General features: G+C 44.9%; 1 protein-coding gene across 2 annotated transcripts in view; it reads right to left on the reverse strand.

Moving 5' to 3' along the window:
- Positions 1 to 13,142, reverse strand: part of LOC125447632 (gremlin-1-like) — a 105,569-nt gene that overhangs the window by 59,711 nt on the left and 32,716 nt on the right. The window lies entirely within an intron of this gene.

A 13,142-nucleotide genomic window follows, 5' to 3' on the forward strand; every position in this document is an offset into this window, starting at 1 on the left:
GGGGATGGGGAGAGGATTCTGGAAGAAATAGGGAGAGAGGGGGAGGCGGACCGAAGATGGAGAGAAAAGAAAATAGGTGATATACCCCTTCCTCCCACCTCAAGCTGCACCTCCATTTCCTACCTACTAACCTCATCCCGCCTCCTTGACCTGTCCGTCTTCCCTGGACTGCCCCATTCCCTCTCTACCTCCCCACCTATACTCTCCTCTCCACCTATCTTCTTTTCTCTCCATCTTCGGTCCGCCTCCCCCTCTCTCCCTATTTATTCCAGTTCCCTCTCCCCATCCCCCTCTCTGATGAAGGGACTCGGCCCGAAGCGTCAGCTTTTGTGCTCCTGAGATGCTGCTTGGCCTGCTGTGTTCATCTAGCTTCACACTTTGTTATCTTAGGTAAGGATGGCAGTTTCTTTCCCTAAAGTGAACCAGATGGGTTTTCCTGACAATTGGCAATGGTATCATGGTCATCATTAGACTCTTAATTACAGATTTTTTAAAAATTGAATTCAAATTCCACCACCTGCCAAGGCAGGATTGATACCAGGCCCCCCCAGGTCTCTGAATTATACAGTCCAGTGATAATACCATCAGGCTTTAACCTCCACTTTGATTGGTGTCCATCATTCCTGTTGGAAATTCTGCAGCCTTCTCAAGGGGGATTTGGTGAAATTGATCAATGTTAGATTAATCAGCAGAATCCAAGTACAGGCCATGAACATCTGTATATTATAACGTAGCTCTGATTGCATGAAAGTTCACATTATTGCCGTTCTTTCAGCTGTGTGAGATAGTAGACCCACATTCATCAGCGAGAACTACACCTTGCTTGAATTTAAACATCCTTGATGACTCATCAGTGGAGTTAGTTTCTTTGCCTGTGTCCAAAGGAATTCTCTCGGAGGGTAGCCTCATCAAGGTTTATAAAATCATGAGAAGCATTGATAAGGCAAATAGCAAAAGTTTTTTCTCTGGGGTGGGACAGTTCAAAACTGGAGGGTCAAAAATCACACAAGACCAGCTCATAGTCCAACAGATTTAATTGAAGACACAAGCTTTTCGAGTCTCGCTCTTTCTTCAGTTGTCAGTGAGAGACAGGGCATCAGACACAGAATTTGTAAGCAAAAGATCAAAGGGTTATAGAACTGATGCGAATGTATTGAGCAAGCCTAAGATGGCTGTTAAATCTTTAATCAGTTAGAAAGGATTGAAATGTCAATCCCAGAATTTCTTTCAAGTCACTGTTCCAAGATAACTAAAGGTCTTATCAATTCTGTCAGTGTACCAGAGGTGCCATCCCAGGTCAGACAATGCATTTTAGGTGCGAGGACTTATTTAGAACCTGGCTGTTTTATCATTGGAGTCAGACTAGTTTTATTTCCAATACAAGAATTTATAAAATGCAACATTGACTGTCGACAAATTGTGTGCTTTTGAACAAAATAGAATGTATCTGCAATTATAAATCTTCAAATGAAAATTCACCGTGTGTGTGTGTGTGTGTGTGTGTCTGTGTGTCTGTGTGAGAGTGTGTATGTGAGGGAGAGAGAGTGAGACAACGTGTGCGTGCATGAGGGAGAGAGAGAATGTGTGTGTGTGTGTGTGTGTGTGTGTGTGTGTGTGTGTGAGAGAGAGAGTGCACAGTGCGATGGGGCAACCTATAGTGTGACACGAACCCAAGGTCCTGGTTGGGGCCGTCCTCATGGTTACTGAACCTGGATATCAGCCTCTACTCGTTAACTATGAGTTGCCGTGTATCCCGAAGTCTGCATTGCGGGACATTTACCCGTTGAGGCCAAATGCACTCTATTTTGTTCAAAAGCACATAATTTGTAGGCAGTCAGTATGGCATTTTATAAATTCCTGTATTGGAAATAAAACCAGTCTGACTCCAATGATACACAACCAGGTTCTAAACAAGGCCTCACACCTAAAATGCAGTGTGTGACCTGGGATGGCACTTCTGGTACACTGAGGGAACTAATAAGACTTGCAGTTGTCTCGGGGCAGCGACTTAAAAGAAATTCCGAGATTTGTATATTAATCCTTTCTAACTGATTAAAGATTTAACAGCCATCTTAGGCTTGTTCAATATATTTTCATCAGTTCTATGACCCTTTGATCTTTTGCTTATAAATTTTGTGTCCGATGCCACCTCTCTCACTGACACCTGAAGAAGGAGCGAGGCTCCGAAAGCTTGTGTTTTCAAATAAACCTGTTGGACTATGAGCTGGTATCGTGAGACGTCTGACCTTGTCCAACCCGGCCCAACACTGGCACCTCCACTTTGAAACCAGAGGGCATAGGTATATAAGGTGAGAGAGGGAAGGTTTAAGAGGGACCTGAAGGATAACTTTTTCACACAGAGGGTGGTACATATGCGGAATGAACTGCCACAGGAAGTGTACAGGCCAGTACAGTTGCAACATTTAAAAGACATTTGGGCAGGTCCATGAATAGGAAAGGTTGAGAGGGATATGGGCCAAATATAGACAAATGGGACTAGTTTAGCTTGGGAAACCCTGGTCAGCATGGAAGAGTTGGGTCTGTTTCCATGTTGAATGACTCTATGATCTCACTTAACACTCAAGGGAATACAAGCCAAGCTTGTGCGACTTGTTCTCACAATGTAACCCTTTAGCCCCGATTATTCCAGGGAATCTGTATTGCCTGTTCTCTGAAGCTGTTACATCGTCTCTGCGGCCTGGATCCTAAACATAGCGACAGTAATACCTGGTGTCTGACCAAAAGTAATAAAACCAAAAGCCTAACTTTCCATGGAATCAACCCCATGGAGAGAAAGGCAAATATCGCATTGTTCTTTTCTATCTGGTTACCTACTCCTGACCTTATAAAATAGGAAAAGTCATTGATGAAGCTACGAACAATGGCTGTGCCTAGGACAGTGCCCAGAGGAGGTTTTGGGATTGAGATGATTGGCAAAGACAGGCTTTTGCGTTCAGTGTGATTGCAGCCAGTGGAAAACATTCCCTCGGTTCCCACGGAGTGCAGTACGGCTGGATTATTTGACCCAGCCCTCAGTCAAATGCAGCCTTGCGGGCAAGACAAGACACCATCATCCTGACCTCTGGAAACAATTGTTTTGTCCATGTTTGGACCAAGGTAACAATGAGGCCTGGAGCCAAGAGGTTCAGGAGGAAACTGAACTGAGCACCAGCAAGCAGAATGAAGGGTCTTCTTGAATGCAACCTTAACTGAAGTGATTATAGTTAAGTCCAAACTGAACTGCAGTTCAGTAACTATTCCACATCTCCAAGGAACTTCCTAGAAATTAGTTACATCATGCTACCAGAGAGACAGCAAAATCAAAATTCCGTTCAGATAACAAATTTCATGATCCACAGACTTCCCAAAGTATGTTTTTCTGTGATGTGTAGTCACCGTACAGGAAAATGTAGCAAACTTCAAAAAGCAGAATGTGATCATGACCATAGCAGGGATGATTTAGCATCTTATTGGAAAGACACAACACCTCCAATGGTGTAGCTTTCTCTCAGTACATGAACTGTTGGCCTAGATTGTGTCTGCAGATTTACGTGGACTTTAGTTAAAGCCTTTGTCAAGGTTCTGCATGGCAGGCTATTTAGTAAACTTAGATCACATGGAATTTAGGGGGAGCTTGCCAATTGGATACAAAATTAGCTTAACAGCAGGAGAATGAGGGTGGAGGTTGAGTGTTGTTTTTTGGACTGGAGGCCTCTGACCGGTGGCGTTCCGCAGGGATCAGTGCTGGGTCCTCTTTTGTTTGTTATTGATATAAATTTGTTTCTTAAGTCTTGATCAATTGTTATCATGTTAAGGTTCTACAGAATGTTGGTAAGGCCTCTTCTGGTCACCCTGCTATAGGAAGGATTTTATTAAGCTGGAGATGGTTCAGAAAAGATTAACCAGGATGTTGTCAGAAGTGGAGGGTTTGAGATATAAAAGTAGGCTGGATAGGCTGAGACTTATTTCACTGGAGCATAGGAGGCTGAGGAGTGATCTTATTGAGGTTTTTAAAATCATGAAGGGCATAGATAAGGTGAGCATCAAGGGTCTTTTTCCTAGGGTGGGAGAGTTCAAAACTTAAGGTGAGAGGGGAAAGATTTAGAAAGGACATGAGGGGCAACCTTTTATACAGAGAGTGGTTGGTGTGTGGAATGAGCTCCCAGAGGAAAGTGGTGGATACTGGGACAGTTATACTGTTTAAAAGACATTTAGATAAGTTCATGAATTGGAAAGCTTTGGAGGGATATGAGCTAAATACAGGTAAGTGGGACTAGTTTAGTTTGGGGACATGATCGGTGTGGACTCTTTGGACCAAAGGGTCTGTTTCCATGCTGTATGACTCTATGGTTCTACAAGTCACGAAAGTCAGGCTTGAAATTCTCTGGCAGGATTGACAGCATCATCCACTGACTCTGGTTGACTGTTCTATTCTGTATCATGCTGTTACAGTTTGCTCTGAGTTTCCTTTCTAACTCACGCTGTACATGAGCAATTTCATGATTTATGTCCAAATGGCCAACTTCCAAACCTAGTAGCATCTGCAATCACAGACTAGACCTTCACCTTTATTGGTGATGTACTGGACTGTGGATGTGCCCAATATGTGGCAAAGTACAATGGCATATACTACTATCCCTTACAGTCTGCTGAGAAAACCAAGTAAATAGCTAAGGCCCACAGTGCCAGGCAGCAACTTAAATCTGAAAGTGGCTGATGGTAGAAGGAGTGCATAGGTTAACCTGTCATCTTGAGATCCAAAAAAAGGAAGAATTATGGTAGGAGGTTGTGCAGCAAATCTTGTCATTAGATCACAATATTTGAAACAAAGTAACTGAGCTTGAAGTTCAGAGGGGTTGAGAAACTTATCAGCCATGATTGAATGGTGGAGCGACTGAAAGGGCCGAATGGCCTAATTCTGCTGCTATATCTCATGGTCTTAAGATGAATGAGCTGCAGAACTCATTTTGTACAGGGCTGGAGAATCTGTCTGATGGTAATCACAGATTGCAACAAAGGTCCTGCACCCTGTTCGTCAAATAATAGCGGAATACAGAAATACAGGATGGGCGTCCAAAATCCTGCACCCATCCTCCCAACCCCTCCCAAAGCCTATAATATTAAACATAACAAAAACAGAAGTTGCTGGAGAAGCTCAGCTGCTCTGGCAGCATCTGTGAACAGAAATCAGTGTTAATGTTTTGGGGCTGGTGACCTTTCCTTAGAATTTTGTTTCTGATTTACAGTATCTGCAATTCTTTTGGTTCCAATAGCCTTAAATTCTGCCCCAAGTCACACATTTTTCGCCTTCTCTCACAAATCCACTTGTGTCTTAATTTCAAAACCTTCTCCAGGAGTGACACGGTGGCTCACTGGTTAGTGCTGCTGCCCCAAAGCGCCAGGGACCCAGGTTAAATTTCACCCTCAGGTGACTGTTTGTGTGCCATTTGCACATTCTCCCTATGTCTCTATGGGTTTCCTGCCACAGTCCAAAAATATGCCGGCTAGGTGGATTGGCCATGCTAAATTGCCCATAGTACCTATGGGTGTTTGGGTTAGACATAGGAAATGCAGGGGTAGGGGAACGGCTCTGCGTGGGATGCTCTTCAGAGGGGCAGTGTGGACTTTTTGGGCTGAATGGCCTGTTTCCACATTGTAGTAATTCTGATTCTTTATTTGTATGTACTCACTGCAGAGGCAGCTTAAGTATCTAGAAAATAGGGAGGACCAAGAGAGGAAGCGCTTTAAAAGATTACACTGGATTCAGCTCTGAGCTTCCACACTTGAACATCACACATTGCCAAGGAGAAAGGATACAAGATTTTGGTGCATGCATTTCAGAACCTATTATTGTGCATGTTGAGAGAGTTGTTTCTTGTACAGCCAGGCGTAAAGTACTATACTCTGTGATGCCAATGGACATGAACAGTGAAGGTAGGAAGAATTGAAAGAAGGTAGGACACCAGATAGAGCAATGCATAGCAGAATGAGGAAGTAAAGGATGATTCACGTTAACAAAGTGTGGAGGGTCCAGGCCCGAAGCGTCAGCTTTTGTGATCCTAAGATGCTGCTTGGCCTGCTGTGTTCATCCAGCTCCACACTTTGTTATCTCGGATTCTCCAGCATCTGCAGTTCCCATTATCTTTGATATCAACGATTCACAAGATGTTTTCCAGCTCACACGTCTGCACATCTCCTTGACTTGAGTTTCAGATGTGGGTTTTTATGCTATCACTGGGGAGCAGGATATACGTAGGACAGAGCTGACCATTTGCCTGCAGATTGCATTGAAAAGTGTGAGCCAAGAACAAGGCATGCTGGTTATACAGGCATCCACAGTTCATGAGATTGGAGAACCAGGGAACAAGCAGTGAAGTGTTCAACTGGAAAGCTCAGAGCGGGACCCTGGCAGAGACGTGGCAATGGGTTGGAAAGCCAGGAGTGGGGCTCTTGCAGAAATGTGGTGAGGGTTGGAAGGCCCGGAGTGGGACTGTGGTAGACACATAGCGAGGGTTGGAAAGCCCAGAGTGGGATTCTGGCAGAGACATGGAGAGGATTGGAAAGCCTGGAGTGGGATTCTGGCAGAGACGTGGAGAGGGTTGGAGAGCCCGGAGTGGGACTCTGGTAGAGACATAGAGAGGGTTGGAGAGCCCGGAATGGGACTCTCGTAGAGACATGGAGAGGATTGGAAAGCCTGGAGTGGGACTCTGGTAGAGACATGGCGGGGGATGGAAAGCCCGGAATGGGACTCTGGTAGAAACATGGAGAGGATTGGAAAGCCTGGAGTGGGACTCTGGTAGAGACATGGCGGGGGATGGAAAGCCCGGAATGGGACTCTAGTAGAAACATGGAGAGGATTGGAAAGCCTGGAGTGGGACTCTGGCAGAGACATGGTGAGGGTTGGAAAGCCCGGAATGGGACTCTGGTGGAGACATGCAGAGGATTGGAAAGCCTGAAGTGGGACTCTGGTAGAGATATGGAGAGGGTTGGAAAGCCCGGAGTGGGACTCTGGTAGAGACATAGAGAGGGTTGGAAAGCACGGAATGGGGCTCCGGTAGAGACATGGCGAGGGATGGAAAGCCCGGAGTGGGACTCTGGCAGAGACATGGCGAGGGATGGAAAGCCCGGAATGGGACTCTGGCAGAGACATGGCGAGGGATGGAAAGCCCAGAGTGGGACTCTGGCAGAGACATGAAGAGGATTGGAAAGCCTGGAGTGGGACTCTGGCAGAGGAATGGAAAGTTAGATTCTCTTAATTTTTTTTGTCTTATCTTTTTCTAAGTTAATGTGAATGGCGCTATATATGTATAGTGAAGATACTCACTTTTCACTGCATTTTTACATTGAATACATGTGACAATAAATGATTCAATTCAGTTCAAAATAAAAGACTGGGTAACGAGCAGAACCATCCTACAAGGTCTTTCATTGATCTAATCATGGCAACACAGCCAACACCATAATCCACAAGAGCTACACTTGAGATGAAATTATTGGCATGAACCCATTCTCTGATACCAGGTTCTCCATGTAAATGCAGCTTGACTTTCGTTGCAATTAAACTTTTAAACATCCTAGAGTTTAACTGCTCTCTCTGAAGGGGTGACCTTATCGAGGTTTATAAAACCACGAGGGGCATGGATAGGGTGATTGATTGCCAAGGTCTTTTTCTCCAGGATGCAATGAATCCAAAACTAGAGGGGCATGGGTTTAAGGTGAGAGGGGAGAGATTTAAAAGGGACCTGAGGGCTAACTTTTTCACACAGAGGATTGTGCGTGTATAGAATGAGCTGCCAGAGGAAGTGGTGGAGACTGGTACAATTACGTTTAAAAGGCATCTGGATGGGTACATGAATAGGAAGGGTTCAGAGGGATATTGGCCAAATGCTGGCAAATGGGCTTAAGCCAGATTGGGATGTCTGGGTGGGACAATTTGAACCAAAGAGTCTGTTTCCGCACTGTATGACACTATGGCTGACAGTGACATTTTACTCAGACGCCTTCCCCTGAAGCACCCTGGTGTTGTTTTATTCAATTAAGGAATAACGTAAAAATAAGGTATGGGTCCACTGATTTGTGTCTGAGCTAGATGGTTACAGGGTAAAGTCCCACAATAGAGCCAAGGCTACCATATAGAGATGAGGGAGCGGTGAAATTTTCCCATAGCTCCATTGTTGGGAGCACTTCCCATTCTGAAGGACTCAATGAGGCTCAGAGCCTGTCTTCGCACACAGGTGGGCTTAGAACCTTTGCTATTTCACGAACAGCAGCAAATTCTCCTAGTTTCTGGGCCAACCTGCCTCACAACATCAGCACAAACCCTTGGTGAGTGTAACTGGTGCAGCCAGGTGGACATCATAGAAGAGGAGTTCCTTGATTGGGGCTGCTAACCTGAGGCCAATCAGGGACCCCTGGCTGACAGATATAAACAGAAATGTCAGAGGTTCTGCTCACTCTGAGAGCTGGCTTTGAGGGAGCTGGATCAGTGTCAAGGCCTCTCGCTGTGTAAATAAAGGGTGACTCAGTGACAGGATGCCAGCCTCTGAGGAGTGATTTCAGCAAGGGGTGTGACAATAACTTATTATCTACTCCCAGAGCTGTTTGTTTACACTCGAATCACCATTCTATTTGTCACATCTGAATGGCTCTCAAAGAGTGTCATTTTTTCTGTGAATGTGTTTCTCCTGTTGGCTTTAATTCACTGAGTGTTCACTTCTATGTATTTTCTCATAAGCTGCCCTCATGTAACTGGAACTCTATTTGTGCTTTGGGTAGATAAGATTCCCAGAAGCGTAGCATAAGCGATTCTAAATAAACTCTGATTTTCAGTTTTTCTAGGAAGCTTAGGTGCTAGCGTTGTCTCTTATCTAAATGAAGCCATTTGTGGTTTAGAGCTAAGGCCTTGAACTTGATGCAAGTGTCAGTCCTTCGGGAGTTTGAAGGCTTGTACTGTGACCCTCCTGTCTGTATATGACCCACCTCTTGGTCGTCGACCCATTGAGTGATACAGCACAGAAACAGACCTTTCAGTCCAACCAGCTAATACTATATATAATCGCAAATTAAAATAGTCCCACCTGCATGATCCTGGTCCATATCCCTCTAAACCTTTCATATTCATCTACTTGGCTAAATGTCTTTTAAACTTTGTAACTGTGCCCACATCCACCACATCCTCAGGAAGTTCATTCCACACACGAACCACTCTCTGCGTAAAGAAATTTGTCCCTTTTTTAAAACTCTCTCCTCTCATCCTAAAAGATTTCCCCCTAGGCTTGAAATCTCCCATCCTAGGGGACAGAAAATTACCATCAAATCTAAAAAGTCCCAGCTTATCCAGTCTTCCTTTCTAACTCAAACCTTCCATATCCAGCAACATCCTGGTAAATCTCTCCTGAACCCGCTCCAGCTTGTAATATCCCTCTCACAGCTGGGTGACCAGAACGGGACACAGCCTTGAATATTCTGAACGACTGAGCTCCCTGGATCTTCTGGGTCAGTGAATTCCTAAGATTCCAGTTGTTCTTCATTTCAGTCCTAAATGATTGAGATGTCTCCTAACGAGCATAACAGTAAAACTGTTACCACCCAAAATATGAACTAGTGTCACCTTTTTCTAATAACATGGAGGGCAGAATTGGTTTGTGACAACGCAGGAGGGGAATTCCAAGTATAATTGTCATTCAACAATTTGTACACATTCAGGAGAGCTGAGAGCTCAGATTCAGGGCTGTCTTGAAGTGCTAAGAATCCTTACGATACATGAGGAAGCGGTGCCAACATGGACAGTATATTGCATATGTCCAAGAAACCCCCAATCGGTCTAATGGTAAGATTGGTACATTGTAAATTTGGAGTCAAATCCACCTCTGAGCGCTCAACACCATCACATGAATACCCTAAAGTGCATCTATCTCAAAATTAATTCCCTTTAATAAGACATAAATCCGCCTCCTCTTTCTAAAAATACTTCAACTTATCACTCCTTCCCAGATGAGGACCTTATAAAAACATAAGCTCGTCAGAATTAAGAGCAGGATTCAGAATACTCCCCACTTGCCTGGATGAGTACAGCCCCAACAACACCGAAGAAGCTCGACACCATCCAGGACAAAGCAGCCCCCACTTGACTGGCACCACATCCACAAACATCCCACTCCCTCCCCCACCGACGCTCAGTAGCAGTGGTGTGTACCATCTACAAGATGCCCTGCAGAAATTCACCAAAGATCCTCAGGCAGCACCTTCCAAACCCACGACCACTTCCATTTAGAAGATTAAGGTCAGTAGATACACGGGAACACCACGCCCTGCATGTTCCCCTCCGAGCCACTCACCATCCCGACTTGGAACTATATCGCCATTCCTTCAGTGTTGCTGGGTCCAAATCCTGGAATTCCCTCCCTGAGGGCATTGTGGGTCAACCTATAGCACATGGACTGCAGTGGTTCAAGAAGACAGCTCACCCCCACTTCCCAAGGGGGCAACTAGGGATGAGCAATGAAATCTGGGCCCAGCCAGCGACACCCATGTCCCACAAATAAATGGAAGAAAAAGGAGCCTATCCACCTTTCAATAAGATCATAGTCCGACTCAAAACATTAACTCTGTTTCTCTCTCCAGACACTGCCAGACCTGCTGAGTTTCTCGAGCACTTTCTGTTTTTAGTTTACTCTCCATTTGATTGCAGCTTTAACCGCATTCCTACTTGCTCCTAGCTCCTTTTGTCTCCTGTGACAGGACCACCTTGTCAATGAATATAGGCCCAATCTGCGTCTCCTTTATTCATAAGACAAGCCCTTTCATCTCAGGAATCAGGTATACAGATCTTCACTGAACTGTTTCTCAGACTCATACATTCTTTTAAAATTAGGTGTCAAAACTGTACTCAGGTGTGAGCTCCTGAATGCCCTGTACAGTTACTGCAAGATTTCCCTACTTTTATATTCCATTCTAGTTGGAAAAAAGACCAACATAAAATTTCCTTTCCTGACAATTTGTGCGGATTTTGTATGATTCCTCTATAAGTATAATCAAATCCCACTGTATTACTGTACTCTCTACCCTTCTCCATTTAAATACTGTCTTGCTTTTCTGTTCTTCCTGTCAAAATTGACTCTATACTTTCTTACATTAGACGTCACCTGCCAAATTTGATTCCATATAATTTGTTATACTTGCAGATTCCCTGCAACATTTCTGCAAACTTGATCCAACCTACTTTTGTAACATTCCTCCGTTTGGCTACAGTAGTTGGGTCCCTTCATTGAAGACATCTTTTCAGGAATAAAACTTTAATATGACGGAGAGAAAGCGTTAGGGCACACTTTGAAGTGCAAATAGTTGTATTTTCTGTATAAATAGAGATGTATTTCTCTACAAAGCATGGAAATTCTTCCACCCAGTTCGTGCTAAATGGCACCAAGCTGAAATATTGACTCTGTCTTTCCTCTCTCCACAATTGCTTTTTGCCAGAATGTTCCATTTTTCCTCTGGGAGGGAACCATCCCTTTTCGTTGGGCATCTTGCCCCTTGATCACCTCATCTCACTCTTCACAGGAAAACCTAATGTCTCTTCCTCTGGATCAGGCAGTTCGGACATCACTGGTGGGTCTTTCTCTGAAATTAGCACCCACCCTCCTTCCCCGTGGAGAGGAGATGGTGGGTGGGCGAGCACAGGGAGGCAGAATTTCTGCCCCATGAGAATGGGCAACCAATCAGAGGCTTGCAATTCACACTCTGGGTAGCTCCCCCGAGAAGGCTGGTGGATGTCACCATGGGACTATAAAGAAAATGTCTTGAGAACCCAAGTGTCAGGTAGGTGCCTTGTGGGTTGGGGGCGGGTAGAAATTCCTAAGGTTGGGGCTTGGGTTTACAGTTGGATTGGAATTAAACAGATGGTAGTGCCCTGTGGTTAACCCCTGCCCTCTGTCCTGTCTTTCAATTGTCCTGTCCCAAATTGGCATGGATCGAGTTCTCCCCTCCGAGGTCAACAACTGGCAAAAACTGTGCATGTTAGCATGCCAGTCAGATGGGCGACCCGTCCCCCTTTCTTTCTACCTGGGGGCTAGGATCATTACATTCCAGGCAGGAATTGGAATTGGGGTGGGAAGGAAGCTCAGGATCTTCCTGTCCAGCAACTAATTTGGGTGGTATCTGGTTGGTGCTAGGCTTCTATGATGCCACTGCTTTGCGATGCCACCTACTGGCTGCCTTCCCACCTCCAGGCCCACTTCCTACGGGTCCAGAAGATTCTGTGTTGTTTGTTGTCAATGCTACCTTTCTCTCAGCCAATGTCCCTCCCTCCCTGTATGTCAACCTGGAAGTAACCCTGGAAATATTTCATCACCTGACCTCTGACCTTGAATTGGTGAACCACGTTGACTGGTGGACACCAGAAAGCCTTCTGCTTCCAGGCGCCTCCATCAGCAATGGTGGTCATCAGAGGTATGCTGGGCCCAATTCTCCCTGCATTCATTCAGGGCCAATCATATAACCCATAATATCTCGCTGAGATTCACCAACACAGCTCAGTCACATGACAGAGCTTGTCCACTCTTGCTACTGATTTTGGGATAACCACTGAAAGGGTCATCATTATTGAATGGCCAATTAAATTCAAACGTATTCCCAATGAGGTGGGATTGGGGGGTTATCTATTGCTGGATGTTTGGGCAGTTTGGGCCTATACCCATTGGAGTTCAGAAGAATGAGAGGTGGTCTGATCAAATTTAAGATCGTGTAGCAATTTGGGAGCATGGATACCAGAAGGGCATTTGCCATTTGCAGGAGAGACTAGCGGTAGAGGGCAAATTTAATAAATAAGGGCTCCCTCACAGAAGAAAGAGATGAAGAAGTTTGTTTTTCATTTAGGGCATCATGAATCTTCGAAGCTTTCTTCCCCAGAGAATGGTGGAAGTGTGGGGTTGTAGAATATTTTCAAAGCACATTCAGGGAGGTTCTTGACTAATGAGGGAGTCAGTAGCTAGCATCGGAAACTGGATATGAGCTTAATGGAGGGGCTGAGTAGCCTACTCCTTTTCCAATTTTGTATGGATTCATATGTTTGATGCAAATCCAGTCAGTTTTCCCACAACGGAACTAAAGCCCACTTTGACAGGCCTTTGTTTTGCTTGCTGTGC

Source organism: Stegostoma tigrinum, chromosome 39 (genome assembly GCF_030684315.1).
Source record: "Stegostoma tigrinum isolate sSteTig4 chromosome 39, sSteTig4.hap1, whole genome shotgun sequence".
NCBI lineage: Eukaryota > Metazoa > Chordata > Chondrichthyes > Orectolobiformes > Stegostomatidae > Stegostoma > Stegostoma tigrinum.